The 15,438-nt window shown below is 37.1% G+C and overlaps 1 protein-coding gene across 6 annotated transcripts in view; it reads right to left on the reverse strand.

The window, feature by feature from the left end:
* Window positions 1-14,804, reverse strand: part of tfeb (transcription factor EB) — a 37,272-nt gene extending 22,468 nt beyond the window's left edge. Inside the window, exons 1-2 of one of the 6 annotated variants that reach the window (XM_044123054.1) lie at window positions 14,373-14,776; window positions 458-527 (exon numbers count right to left, since the gene is read on the reverse strand). The gene's annotated coding sequence lies outside the window, so the exon portion shown is untranslated. Of the gene's footprint in view, window positions 1-457; window positions 528-3,678; window positions 3,993-14,372 lie in introns of those variants that run through there. The other 5 variants (XM_044123057.1, XM_044123058.1, XM_044123052.1 and 2 more) reach the window with 5 other exon arrangements.
* Between the last annotated feature and the right edge of the window lie 634 nt (window positions 14,805-15,438).

The following is a 15,438-nucleotide window of genomic DNA, read 5'->3' on the forward strand; positions in this document are numbered from 1 at the left end:
AAATAACCATTTGCTCTCTGTTCTCCTTTTCAGGAACACCCTGTTCCCCTGAGGCTTGGTGGATCTTTTATTTTTATTTATTTTTTTTTTAGATGCATGTGTGTATTCACATGCATCTGTGTGTGACTTTGTATGGTTCGGTGGGCACGATGGCATGAATGTAAGGGTAGGCTTGCATGGGAAATCCCTCTCTAGAGCGCTTTGGGTATAGCACATGTCAACTGGACTATCAGCTTGCAATAAATGCAACTAAAACAGACGCAGTAAGCAGAGATACGAATGGAAGTGTGACATTGTGGTCCCAATATCAGCCTAACACAAGAAGAAGCCAAGCTAATTTGTGAGGCGGCCAGAGAGATGGGATCAATTTCACATGCCGTCAAGTCAAATCCAGCAGGTGGACTTCTATGATGAACTATTTAAACGTTTAAAAGTACACAGACAAAGGAGCAGTTACCTGTTTTAGAGGAAAAGAGTTCACGAAGAGGTGTACACCGTGTTTATGCTGCTCGCTACATGTCTGGTTGCTGCAGAATGATGGTCAAGGGAAATCACGAAGTAAGCAGAGATGGAGACAGGTGGTGAAAGTCCGACAGGAGAGAGAGAAAAACAGAACAACATGTAAAGATGGAAAACCAGTGACTGGTGATAAAACATAAAAACAGCCAAAAATGGTAAATCAGCAGCTGTAGATAAAATAAATTAGTTTTGATCTAATAAAAGTAGGAAAAAAAATAGCATAGACAGTAAAGTTTTAAAGAAGGGGAAATTGCAGGTGTGAGTTAAACACTTTGAATAGCTTACAAGTGAAGAATTTCCACAGCGGAAGCAAAGGAAGCAGCAGACCGTGGTAAAAGCATGAACATGTAAGCAGTTGGCATGGTTCTGTATGAACTTCTCATTGTGTGTATAGTAAGACAAAGAATTTAGCACGTTTAGCTTTGATTAAAATAAAACATTTCTTAATACTTATAATAAATTAGCACACTATATTTATTATCAAAGTTGGAAAGATGGTATTTATGACTTTTTTTTTTGTGGTCATTTTCAAATTTATTGTTGGAGTTAAAGTGGCAGTGTTATTTGAAATAAACTTTTTTGAGCTTTACTTTATGTCAGAGTTTTCCCCTCATCAAAACCATTCGCAGAGGTTTGCTTTGATTCTTTCATGTGTGATTGAGAAATCCCTTCATCTCCTGTGGCAACCATTCAACAGTGCAAAACACTTTGTGGGACTGAGGATGAAGATCGGAGCTGCTGCATTACAGAGCATCCCTCCAACACGACTCCCTCACTAACCAGCATCAAATAATGAGCACCTGTTGGAACTGCACATCAGCTGAGTTCATTATATGAGCTACTTCACAGTACAATGCTAATAAAAACACTGTTAATAGAGGAGCAACGTTGTGATGACTTCCTGAAGGCAGAGTATTGGAAAGAGCATCACTTTCTTAAAGAGACAGAGGCCCAATTTCAAGGTGTTAAATTATTCAAATTTCTTTAAAATCCTATTGGATTTTTTCAAAATAACTGAAGGAAACATAGTTACGTGCTATAGAAGCGGCATTTAGCATCTATGCACCAAAAATCTGGAACAAACTTCCAGAAAACTGTAAAACAGCTGAAACACTGACTTCGTTTAAATCTCAACTAAAAACCCACTTGTTTAGAGTTGTATTTGAAACGTAATCAATTGCAAATTTATTGACGGAATCTGACTATGTTGTGTTTTTATTGTTGATTCTATGTTGCATTGTAATTTTGTGTTTGATTTGATGTAAAGCACTTTGAAATGCCTTGCTGCTGAAATGTGCTATACAAATAAAGTTTGATTGATTGATTGATTATGTGGATGGAAAACACATAATAATGACCCTTTGAACTAAAAAAAGTATGAACACCTGCTAAATTCAGAACTAGATTCTAAAGCTTATTTTACAGAATCTTGTTATGCATAATTGTAATGGGTTCCATACCATGACTAGCTTTTATCAAAACAGTTTAATTTACTCTGTAAATTCAACCCTGCTGTGAAAAGTTGTTGTATAAATATTGTAATATAATTAATTGTATTTGAATAGATGTTTTGATGACACATTTTTAAAAAAAAAATAACCCATTTGATCACACCTTTCTAAATTTCCTAATTTTTGGGACCCTGACACACACTCCAGCCTGTTAGGTGGCGGTAACTTAGAGTTCAAACAGCTGCTGGAAAGATTCACAGCAACAAAAAGACAATTTAGTGAAAATGATGAAGACAAGATTGCGTAACTTGTGGAGCAGAAGGTTTGCATTTCATCAATACCTGTTCTTGTGAGCACAGACCCCAGATATAAATGATCACCAGCAGCCCACAACATACAGGATAACAGGTTTCAGAGCCAAAACAAGTAAGCCTAAGTCTGAGTTAAGTTGAAAAGATGTGATTATCCAAGATTAATTAAGAGGCCCCTAATCGACCACACGCAGACTAGATGTTACAAACTACAAGGTAAACACTGCTGCAAAGCATCACCTTTTTTAAAGATATTTTAGATCATAAAAGAGAAAAATACATGAAAAAGATGTTTGTTACAGTATTTGTTCTTTGCACCAAGAGGAACACAAAGGCTAATTGGGTAACAGAAAGTTGCCAATTCTTTTATTCATTTGAACTTTTATCTCTACCTTCCATAAAATATGTAGGGCTTAGAAATGTAAGGAATCAATTGAAATACTAAGGTACAGAGTTAGTAATGCAAACTGTTCTTACTGTTAATGCAAATTTAAAAATGTCATCACCTTGCTTCAATAAAATAGTGAAGACAACAATAAATGTGTCACATGATTACCCTGAGTTGTTGTGTAAACAGAACCAAAGATATGGCAAAAAAAAACAAATATGCAGCACTATGGTTAGTGGATGGATGCAGAGCCGCTGGATGCAGGATGCTGTGGAAGTTGGAGTTGGTAGCAGCCATCATTCATTAACAGGTGGGGTAATCCCTGGGAAGGTCTCTAGTCCATCACAAGGGCCTAAAAATCCAGCATTAACTGACTAAAGCGCTGCTCAGTAAGAGATTGAATACAACGTTATTATCAATAAATACGACAATGCATCACTTCCTTTTTCCTTCCATTAGTTTTCACAACTCCTAGTTTTGTTAGCGGTGAAGCAACTTCCTCTGCAGGAAGCCCAGGAGGGGGGAAAAAAAAGCTTTGTCATAACACGAGTTCTAGAACTGGATATTACTTTAAAATCAAGATTCTTTTTCCACTGCACTAAAAGTTCTTGAAATGATTCACTCTAACCAAACTGGTTATACACAAAAATACTACTGTGCACTACATCAGCAAGTATGGAGTTTGTTGTTGCTAAACATGTACAAACAGGTATTGAAACTGACAAGATATACTACTGCTCCTAAAGCAACGTCAGGAGGACATTTAAGTGTGGCTCATGCTGCTTAGGTTAATGTCACATAGAAACACTTGCATAGGTCTTAAAGAGGCAGCAAGTCTGGATTATGTTTGTTTTTGAACAGTCATAGGCATCATCACAGTACTGCTGTTAACAATTCAATAAAAACTGTTTACTGCTTGTTATATTTCAATAATGCATTTAAGTCTGAAAGCAGTATTGTACTGAAATCACAAAACAAAATGTGTTCAAATATTTCCAGAGATTCTTACCAGCAAATCTCCTACTATCCCAAAGACAACATAGTGAATCCAGGTGAAGTTTGATCCTCCACGCTTTTCTGTTTGAAACTGACAACTGATTGCTTCCTTGTCCCAGCTTTTGCTTACAAAGCGTGAAGCCACTCCCCTCCCCGATGTACTGGGGCACTTACAGTGGGTTGAGTGCAGTCAGTATTAGTCACCTACTTCTTCCTCTCTAACTGCACGGTCAGCTTCCAGCTCGTCCTCAGTCTCCCCCTCCTCCTTCCCCTAAATTAGTCGGAGTCTGGGCAAACAAGGAGAGCGCTGTTTTCCAGTAATCTCATCTGTCACTTTTTTCTTTTCTTGCTCAGTAAAGTGTAACTCCTCCTTCAGTGCAGCCTCTCTGAATCTCCCTCTGTCTCAAATCAGCATTTACATACAGCAACACTTACCCATGTGCGTGTAGAAGCACTCACATAAACATAAAGCCAATTCCTTATTTTGCTACTAGGTCACAGTGGATTTTTACAGAACAATGCATCAGCATATTTACTTCTTTATTTGCACGCCTACATATTATCCTCCCAAGCACGGAATAATTCACACACAAATCTGTGAAAACAGATAGCAACTGAGAGCAACTAATAGAGATTAACTTGCATTGCACTCTGTCAGGTCAATGTCAGTTATTCCAAAATTTGCTTTTTTACATTAATAAAGATAGGATCACATCATCAGACAATTTTTTATTAAAAAAAAAAAAAAAAAAAAAAAAAAAAAACAATCAGAATGCCATTTCAACATATTAGCAAAAATTATCAAAAAATATCTTAACTTCTAATGTGCGTCATGGATTAAGGGATTATACAAGTAAGAAAATACAGCTGTAATTAGCACAAGTCAGAAATTATGAAAATAGATTAACAGAGCAAAAAGACTTGGGAGAAAAATTTTATTTTTCCCTTGGTCTATGTTTTTATTTAAAATATCCAGAAATGATCCACAACAGAATGACAATGATATAAGAAAAAATAATTTAACTACATTTTTTAGATAATTATTCCATAAACATTGGAGAACATAGGAAGAATAATGATCAATTTTCTTATTAAAAATTTGATGTTTATTATATATGTATTTGATCCAAAACAGAGTATGACTTTGTTTAGTCAACTGTTAAAGACAAACGGTTGACTAAACCAGTGTTTCCCAACCCTGGTCCTCAAGGCACACTGCCCTGCATGTTTTAGGTACTCCCTTGCTTCAGGCCAGCTGATTTCAATTCAATGAGTGAATAACAGGCATTTGTTGAACTGCAATCAGTTGAATCAGGCACATTAAAGCAGGGAAACCTCTAAAACATGTAGGACTGTGTGCCTTGAGGACCAGGGTTGGGAAACACTGGACTAAACAACTACTTAAATTTTATGCATTAAATGGAAGTATTGGGTTTGCAGCTCTGAACAGATCTTAGTAGTATGATATAATCTAATTAGACTAGGGTATTAACTCCTCGTAGTCGTTTCTCATTTCCAGAAACAAATCAGTGGCATTTTATAATAATCTACTCTCTCTTTCAATTTCCTTTACATCAAGACATGATGAAAATCATCTGCTTCTCACATGTCAATATCTGCCTCCAAAAAAACCATGTCAAAAATGCAGAAGCAGTGTGTGTAAAATCAACAACAGCCTCTCAAGTTAATGATTAGAGTGATGAACCTGGGTACTTTACTCCAGCTACACCATAAGTGTTATATGAAGGACCGAACCTGAAATAACTGGCCTAATAAAGTAATTTATGTGCTAAAAATTGCAAACAAAACAACACAAAACGAGGACTTTAACATCTCATATATCATAACATAAATTAATATTTGTTAATCATTTACAACGGTATTACTTTTTATTACTGCCACTTGTTAATCTAGTTTCCTTTTTTATTATATTTTTATTTAAAAAATATTCTATTTATGTTTATCTATTTTTATATTTTTTTTATTTATTTATTTCCTGACACTTTATTTTTCAAATTTTTTTTACATATTCAAAATTTTATATTTTATCCACTATCACATTTCATTTTTTTCCATATTCAGAAAATATCTAATATTTATTTATTATCACTTTTTAAAATCATTAATTTATTTACTTGTCCTATAATATTCTTTCTCTAAGCTTTTTTTCTCCTCCAGATTTCTACTTTGTTTATTTTGCAGATGTATTTTTCCTATTTTTGTCATGTCCTGTTTTCGTTTTCCTTCTGACTGGATCTCCCTGAGATTGGCAGGGGGAGCCTGGTGGGCGGGGATTCGCAGTCGGCTTCTCTCCTATTGGTCAATCTCAAAGAACTAGAGATGAGTAGATGAAAATCATACAAGACAAATTCTAAGTTACAGAGAATGTTAACCAAGAGAATCCAGTTGTTGTTGTTTTTTAGTTACTGTTACACATTTAGTCTACAAAAAGATGATATATTTTGCATTTTATTGTAGGTGTGTAGGTAGGTATTATTACAGGTAAAATGTCCTGATCATTAAAATCTTGACATTGGAATTTACGGTAAGGGTTTTAAAGGTCAGACTTTCAGTCAGGCCTCGCATTGTTAGTTTTACTGTAATTTGGAATAACCCTGCAGTAAACATTTTTTTGCTGTGCTTACATCCAACATCCCTCACATAAGGTTAACTCCACAGCTACTTTTCACAGCTAAGATTTGTTGAACCTTTTGATACCATCTGCTTTTTAGGAAACCCAGCAAAACTGCTTAGTCATTTAGACTATGTGGAAATATGAAGAATGGCAAAAAAGGAAATATACAGTCTATCCTTTAAAGAACAAAAAGGTAAAAAAATAAATAAATAAATAAGCCAGGCTATTTTTCTATAAACTAAACTAATAACTAATTACTATTTAAAATGAAAAAGTCAGGAAGAAAATAGCATATGTGAATCATGTTAAATTAAAGAGAAGTATATTTTATGAGTGCAAGAAATCCACTTAGTTACCACATCCACCTGCATTTGTTGCAGGTTTCCAGTGAGGGTGTGTATAGTGGAGCATGTAGAATGTGAATGTAGCACAGAGGTGAAGCTGCTTTCATGGAGTTTTCCCAACACGATACCTATCCCATAATTCCAGGTCCCTCCATTTACCCTCTGCTCGCTCTGTGTTGGTGAATGAAGAAACACAAACCACCGCTGCTGTTCCCATCACAACGGAGGAGAACAGAGGCCAGCGTGGTTCAGCAGCACAGAACTGACAAGAACCCCTTGTTTGCACACAAAGAATTCAGCAGTGGGCTCGCTCCAGCTCTCTTAGAGCATACAGTGCATGCACTGGCTTATTTTAGACTGGGAGGGGTTGGACCCCAAATGCTGCCAACGCATTGGTTGGAGAAGGCTGTGTTGCTGACCAGTCATAAGGGGAGGGAAAAAAAAAAAAAAAAGAAAAAAAAAAAAGAGAGTTCACGACCATCTTAAGGACTTCAACAACAGACTGTCAGAAACGCTAGATAAATTGAAACATGCGCCTAAGAAAGAACTTATTTTCTATGAGTATCGCCCCTTTACCATTGTAACCTGGAACCAACCAACAAACAAGATGTTTTACGGGTCATTACTGTGGTCCTACTTTGTTTATGTCGTAGAGCTGTGCTAATCTGAGGAAAACACTTTCTAGGGCCTTTTGCTCTATTTTTTTAATTTAACCTTTATTTTACCAGAATAAAAACCCATTCAGATTAGAAACCTCCTTTTCAAGGACGTTCTGGCCAAGAGGCAGCGATAATTACAACACACAAAAAAATACACAGTTAAAAAATGTCAAGCCATAGAATCAGCCTCAAGAACTCCGCTGTAGTCGTCATGTTATTTGTATTACATTAAAAATGAACTGCAATATTTTTGTGTTGTTTTCAGGAGAAATCTATTTCACATATTTACATCACAAAGTTAGCGAATGAGCTAAAAAACAACAAAGAAACTCTTGCGAGAGTGTCAGAGATGACAGACCACCAGCAAAAATAAACAATTCTTTTTTTAGGAATTAGGAAAAACACTGAGTAGACAATGCCTTGAATTTTTAAAAAAGGGCTTGAGCAGTGACAATCCAACCAGCCACACCACTTTTCTTTATGCACGAGTTAGAATCATCATATACGGGACAACTGAATGGAAGGCATTTGAGAGATGAGTTGAAAGATAAGGCACATACAGAGAAACAAACTTACAACAAATTCTGAACAACACCCTGCAGTTTTCAAGTCCTGTCACAAATACTCTCATTCTCCAAATTCCTCACACTTCTCTGTCCCATTTGTAAATTAGGCAGCATGTAGTCTCTCCCTCCTTGAGTTTGAAAAAAGAGAAAGTAAAGGGATTGGAAAGAGGCTGAGAGAGGAAGAGGTAAGGAGGACGAGAAGATAATGAATGAAAGCGTGTGCAGAGTTTAAGGAGCTGAGGGATTAACAGGATGCTTATAAAAATGTTTACAAAAATCACATTTTTGGGACGAAGAAGCATTTCATTTCCTTGTATATCAAAGTGTGTCGGCATGGTTGTTTGTCCTGTGTGCCTGGCGATCAGTCGAGGATGTACCCAGCAACAGATCGCTAAGGTTCATCCTGGTGATTTGTCAAGTTTAGGATATTCGAAATATCCTAAAATATTTGATATTTCACATATTTCAGTATGCACTCCAATAAGGTCTGAAGGACCTTCAAAACAAAACAAAATCTCTATCAGATATATGTTGCTTTTCCTCGTATTCATCCTCTGTTCCACAACAAACCAAAAAAATTAAATAAAATAGTTAGTATCCCGGCCAAAACAGAAGACTTGACACGTATGCTCAGAGTAAACGATGTAAAATGAAACCAAATGGTTTCTAAAAGTTTACATACATTTGATCAGTATTCTGTATAACTGTCTTTTAAATTGCATGTCATGGGTAAAACCATTTGGACTCCTTCCACAAACGTCTGAAAGGTTAACCGATACATTTGAGTTAGTTGGAAGAACACTTATGGATGTTCTTTAAGGTCACAGCTGAAATACAATGTTTCCTTGTTTAACATAATGGGAAAATCAAAAGAAATCAGCCAAGATACGAGGAAGAAAATTGTGCAGCTGAACAAGTCTGGTTCATCCTTGGAAGAACCCTTTACTTCAAAAGAAACAGAGAGCAAGACTGAAGTTTGCAAATGCACACAGGGACAAAGATCTTCGTTTCTGGACACATGCATCACATGCATTGTAGTTTGATGAAACTAAAGTGAAACTGTTTTGCTACAGTTGGGGGAAGAACAGGGATGCTTTCAACATACTAGGAGGGTGGCAGTATCGTGTTTTGAGACCATTTTGCTGCAAGAGTAACTGGTGCACTTTATAAAATAGATGGCATCATGAGGAAAAAACATCATGTGGCAATAATGAAGCAATATCAAAAGACATCAGCCAGGAAGTAAAAGCTTGAGCACAGATTGGTCTTCCAAATGGAATGTAACCCTAAGCATACAGCCAAAGTGCTTCTAAATTAAGTTAAGCACAAGAAAGTCAATGTTTTGATGTGGCAATCACAAAGTCCTGATGTCAGTCCTATGGAAAAACTGTGGGAAGATCAGAAAATGCTTGTGCGATATACACTCATACCAGTTCAGTCATGAGGAACAGGGCAGAACTCCAGCAAACTATCCTGAGGAGCTTGTGGAAGGAAACCCAAAAGGTCTAACCCAAACCATAAAGATTAAACTTCAGACACTGAGAATAAATGTGTTGTGTCTTTTTTATTCAGTGCATGAAAAAAATTAAACTTTCAACTGTATATAGCATCCTGGAAATGGTATGTTCTCTTTTCCTTCCCATGAGCATCAGTGTCATGTCATTTTCAAAAGACAGAGAAACAGGAAGCCACTGATTGTAATAAAGTTGAGTTTAGTTAAAAAACATGGAGTTTGAAAATTACTTGAATTCCATTTATTTTATAGAAAAAAAACAATTTCTTAACACAACTGAAGGTTTGGTTTTTCCTACATTTTCAAAGACAGATTATGCCTGATTAATTGTTTGTTTTCATTTTTTCCCCTAAACCCATTAAAGAAAACTGTGCTTGCTTCTTAATCAGTATTACTTCACAGTTTTTTTATTATTATTATTATTATTATTTAGACAAACATTTTAGGTTAAATTCATAATAATTCTGCTTTGGATTGCTCTAGGAAAAATACAGAGCCCAATATGACAGTTTGTGATCAGTAAAGCCTTCATTTATTAAATTAAAAACAAAAATAGGAATTACAATGTTTTGTTTACCATCCAAACCAAGCCCAGTTCAAAAACTATTCAGTCTGGTTCAAAACCCAGAAGTAACAATCTAGAGGCCAAAAAAAGTGTGAGATTTCCCTGTTTTTGATTTGATTTGAAGATAGAAAAGAAAATCAAAATAAATGTAAGGAGATAAAACATAACAGTGAAACTTGTTTATAGAGTTCTGAGAGCTATGAAACTTCACAGTCACATCCGAATGATCCCTGCAGCTCATCCTAATAAGCAAATAGTCCAAATATTCACAGCTGGGCAGCAGCAGTACAAGCTTCACATGAGCAGATGACACAACCTTCTTATACAGAAAAGAGACAGAGCTAGACTGTCACTACTGTCTGTTTCTGAAAAAGAGGATATGAAACCGTGGAATGGAGATAAGATGAGGAAGTGGAATCATACATTCAGCACATGCTCTAAAATGGCCCACCCACACTCACCTCTGATCGATCATGGGTCATGTTGTCATATAGCACATGCCACGCTGTCATCCCCCTGATTTTTAAGAAAAAGTCCACGTTTTGCTGACAGGGTTGTTGTCGTTTGTTTTGCCTAATTGCGTGTCCCCAAGGGAACTCCAGATCACCACTAAGACAGTTCACAGTACACCTTTGCTTAGTCTAATCACAAAGCAGCAAGAAAACTGTCCACGTCACGGAAGATGTGTCCATATGGCAAACAGATGAAGCTGTGTTTACACACACCTGATGCTCTTTCACACTAGAGTACATCCACTGAACCAAGCAAACCTGCTTGTCTGTTTTAGCAGTTGTGTGAGTGTGTGAGGGTGAGCATGCCCCTCTGCAGATACGGTGCGGGTCTCTGTTTACCTGAAGAAAATCACTCACTCACACTTTAAAGCAGGCAAACTCAATGAAGATGAGCTTTCATAAAAACAGCATTAAGACAGAAAATGTGCCTGTCAAGATGGAAGCATGCTAACAACAAAATCCTGCTAAAAGAAAGAATGATCTTCACTGATACGGTCACCTCTCATGTAATATTCCCATCCTCCTCTGTATTCTCTATACGTCTGCTGGCCAGCTGGGCCGGTCGCAGCTGTGCAACTGGAAAAAAATAGTACAAGTCCATCAGCTGTCGACACTGCTCTACATGCTCGCCTGTGACCTCTGACTTTGCCGACAGTCACCTCAAAGCCAAGTGTATTTATGACACACACTTTTTTCCTGAAACCCTGGAAACATACCTGTTTTCAGATCAGAAAAACAGAAAGCTATTATGTGCAAAACAAACCTATCAACACTATTTAACTATTAACTAGTATTAACTATTTAGAGAATGTCACGGTTCAGATCTAGAACAGTTTCTCTTGCTGCAGGAAAAGTTCTGTTTTCAACAGAGATTATGACAAACTTTATGGATGTTAAGTTGTATGATCAACTGCTAAAAAAGCAACCCATTTGATCTACTGTACATGCAAGTAATGAAGTGTTCTTGGATAGAGGATAGATTATTTACAGTTGTAAGAAGAACCGCATTATGCACAACCCACAACCGGCTCAATGGCAATCTTTCTCAATCCAGCTGGACGTACTGGTCGGGTGCAACAATCTTTTTATCAAGACAACAGGAGCCAGCTGCAAAACCTCTATGCAAATGTTGGAAATATCTAATGGCTGATTGATATAGATTAGTTGCTGTAGCATAGGGATTTACTGATATTTGTAGTTATAGCTATTCTGGCTTCTACATCCAAAAAAATACAAATCAATTTTTGCATTAATAGCAATTTTAGTCCATGTCTATTTCTTAGAAAATTATGATACTAACATTTACGCATATGTTTCCAAAAGATTGTCCACATTTCCTATTTTAGCGTGCTTCATTGCAGATGGAAAGCAACTTTTTGATAATATATTGAGTCCTGCTGATTTCTTAGGGAGGCCAGGTGCTGTTCACCTTCGCAGCACCGTTTGATCATCTGGGGGAAGAAAGGTCTTTCTCTCTATCCTCCAAGCAGAAAACCATATATGACGATACATAACATGTCAAAAAAATTACTTATTTGTTAGGATAAAGAGAATGTTGAACTTAAAAAGTCCAGGGACAATATAATACAGTTTAATTTGAGAGAACTTACCATTTGTTTTTATACATATTATATAAAGGTTTTTAGTTTATTATTCCCTCTGTGAAGCTCTTTAAATTGTCATTTTAATTTTAAAAAAGTAAAGTAAGTGGGTTTACATTTTTTCATGCTGTAATGCCATTTTTTTTAATCATGTACATATTTTTTTACCAAGCTCTATGATTTCATGAATAATTCTTGCATTTTACAGTCATTCCTATGAACATCATATAAACTCGCCCAGAGTAAATGATTAGACTGTGCGAAAATAATCTAATTAACTCATTTATTTACATGTGTAATTTCTGGATTTGTTTCAGCTAAACTCTGAGCCAATGCTGCCGCGATGTGGACCCATCTCTGTTATTTGGTTACATAACAGAGATATTTTCATTCATGGACTAAATAAAGAGCAAGCACTGGATACAGAGGGTGAACAAGTGAGGTAATGTCAGAGTTTTAAATTACTCTAATGTTGCAAAGTATACACAAGTTCCTAAGTATAGTGGAGTAAACAGGCTCTCTTCATTTGTGTGCTATTACTACTCAGTAATTGAACACAACCCCCAGCATTGAATTTCTGTCCGATTACTTTTTACATTTCGCAATGACAAAATGCTATATACTTAATTAGAAGTTTGATAGACAAACACAAGCAGTGCATAATTCTGAAGTGGAATGTAAAGGATATATGGTTGTGAATATTGTTAGAAATAAAACTCCTACTCATGTGGTGTGCATTCATAATATATTCAGCTTCCATAGTTTAATCGTTTGCCAATCTATCCTTTGTAGTAATTATAGTTGTAAGTCTCTACCAGCTTTTCCCAGCTAGAGACACAAGAGTGTGTCCATTCCTCTTGACAACAGCTCAAATTCAGCTACATTCAATGGAAGCTGGATATATGTGTAGCATTAGACTTGACCATTAAAACACATAAATGTGCATTGACCTAGAGTCTACTCATTGTTCTGCAGGCAGGTGAACCTTCACCCCAGTTCCAAAATTTCTCCAACCCTTAAGATTTCCTTTCAGAAAGGCCTTCCAAATATCTGCATCCATGCTACGATCAACAGCAACCAGTTTCCCCGTCTCGGTTTAAGAAAACCCTCCACACAGCAGTCCAGGTGACTTCCAAGAGCAACTGGTTGCAATGGATTTCACTTGGAAGAATCAGATTAATAAGGAATTAGTTATTTTTCAAGACACCGCATCCATCATTTTAAGCACGCTCACTGAGACAGTTAAACCCTGATCGCTGCAGATTATGCTGCTCTGTGATGCACATGTCTGATGACAGAGGTCAGACACACAGAGGTGAAAGATCAGAGTGAGACCTAATGCCACTTTGCTGTTGCAATGCAAGTGGCATCCAGGCTGAGAAGGCAAGAATTCACCACAATGGAGGGAAAAAGTAAAAAACAAGACATATGAAGATATCTGTTTCAAAGTAAAATGCGTATTCACTGAAAGATAACAAACATAGCGGGCTTGACATATGCTGGCTGATCTCAAATATTAACAGGCGTAACCCCACAATATATACTCGATAAAACACAGAGAGACTTCGAATAAATTCTGGCCAACAAAGGAGTGCATCTAGTCAGCAGTGCCTTCGTTATTTCTGTGTTGGCGCCATGCAGGACTGTCAGGCAAAGGGCTTGAATAAGCAGCAGAGCATTATACGCTGTACAGTTTACAGTCACTGCTTATACATAGCAGCATACCCCACTGCTGAGGTGTTGTCACTGATACCGGCCAGACTATTAGCTTATAAATGGCAAGAAGGGCAGCTCCCTCCAGACTCACAAATGACAGTAAAAGGGAAGCATGTTCTGTTTAATGCCTTGTCATTCTTGTTTACATTTACCTTGTTTTCCACCCATAATTACGATTATAGAAATAATAAATCTGGCAGTGGTATTTCAAATAAGCTGATGAAAATGACTAGGACTTCTTTTTCTGCGGATGTAATAATAATTGATTTAATCTGCAAATAATGTGTAAAGTGGTCTACAAGTAAGATAAAACAAATTGGAGCAAAGTCATGACCAGAATTGCATGAGTTGTGATGCTTAATATATGTAGGTATAGCATGGGTGGGAAAATAAATGTTTGTTTTGGAGTAATAGTCTGGAGTTGGGAAGAAAAAAATGTGTGACAAACTGAAGCAGAACATTTTACAGCATATTCCTTTATATGTCAATTAACGACATTTCTGGGTGTAAAGCAGGAAATACGCACTTAAAATCCCTCCGCGGGAGGTGTTTTAGCCTGTGCTTTATTCTAATGGTGCCGCTGAAATAAAACTCACCCGCTCTGAAGGTCAGGCAGAACGAGTCAGGTTGAAGAAAAGTGCGCGTCCGCTTCCCTGAGCCCGGATAGCAGACCCACCAACAGCTTTCAAACAGGAACGGGGAAATAAAAGTGCAAAGCAAAACAGAAACAAACGACAAAAGTTCAAGAGTTGTAGGCGTCTCTGTATTTTCACATATTGACAGCGGACAACTGCTCGCACTTCGGTTCCTAAATTGTTTTCGTTTTGACGGTCGGGATGTTGTCACAACTCAGAGCGTCTGCGGTCACCTGTGCCACCACCAATAGCAAACCGCTAATGGCATTATGGGAAATGTAGTTTTTGCTCTCTCAGCTGCTCGTCGTCTGAACGAAAACGTGTGTCAGTGTGTCTAAAGCAGGGGTGGGCAATCCTGGTCCTCAGGGCCGGTCTCCTGCAACTTTTAGATGTATCTCTACTTCAACACACCTGAGTCAAATAATGAGGTCATTAGCAGGACTCTGGAGAACCTGACTGCATTTGGGAGGTGATTCAGCTGTTAGATTCAGGTGTGTTGGACCAAGGAGACGTCTAAGAGTTGCAGGACACCGGCCCTCGAGGACCAGGATTGCCCCCCGCCCAGGTCTAAAATGAGATCATAGGCTACGCCTATGTTGGAAAGGCCCAGTCAAAACCGAGACCTAAATACAATTGGCAATTGTTGGCGAGATTTTTATTGATGTTCCCAGGTGTATTGCATCAAATCTCACTGAGTAGCTTGAGCTATTTTCCAAAGAACTGGGGTGAAAAAGTCCTGTGCAAAAGCTGGTACAGACCTCAAAAATATTCTGCTGTGATTGCAGTAAAAAGCAACTGTACAAAGTATTTACTTGAGGGCCCTGAATACAAATGCAACCCACTTTTTAGTATTTTCCGTTTTTATAAAATTAATAACCATGCTTCATGATGGTAAAACATCAAAATTTGTAGTTGTGAAGCACTTAAAAGTGAAAAGTTCAAAGTATGAACACTTGCAAGATTCTGTTTTCTTTTAGGGTGTATAACCTATTTTTTTAAATATATATATTTTTGTACTCTATATATG

This window comes from Gambusia affinis, linkage group LG07, assembly GCF_019740435.1.
Source record: "Gambusia affinis linkage group LG07, SWU_Gaff_1.0, whole genome shotgun sequence".
NCBI classification, from domain to species: domain Eukaryota; kingdom Metazoa; phylum Chordata; class Actinopteri; order Cyprinodontiformes; family Poeciliidae; genus Gambusia; species Gambusia affinis.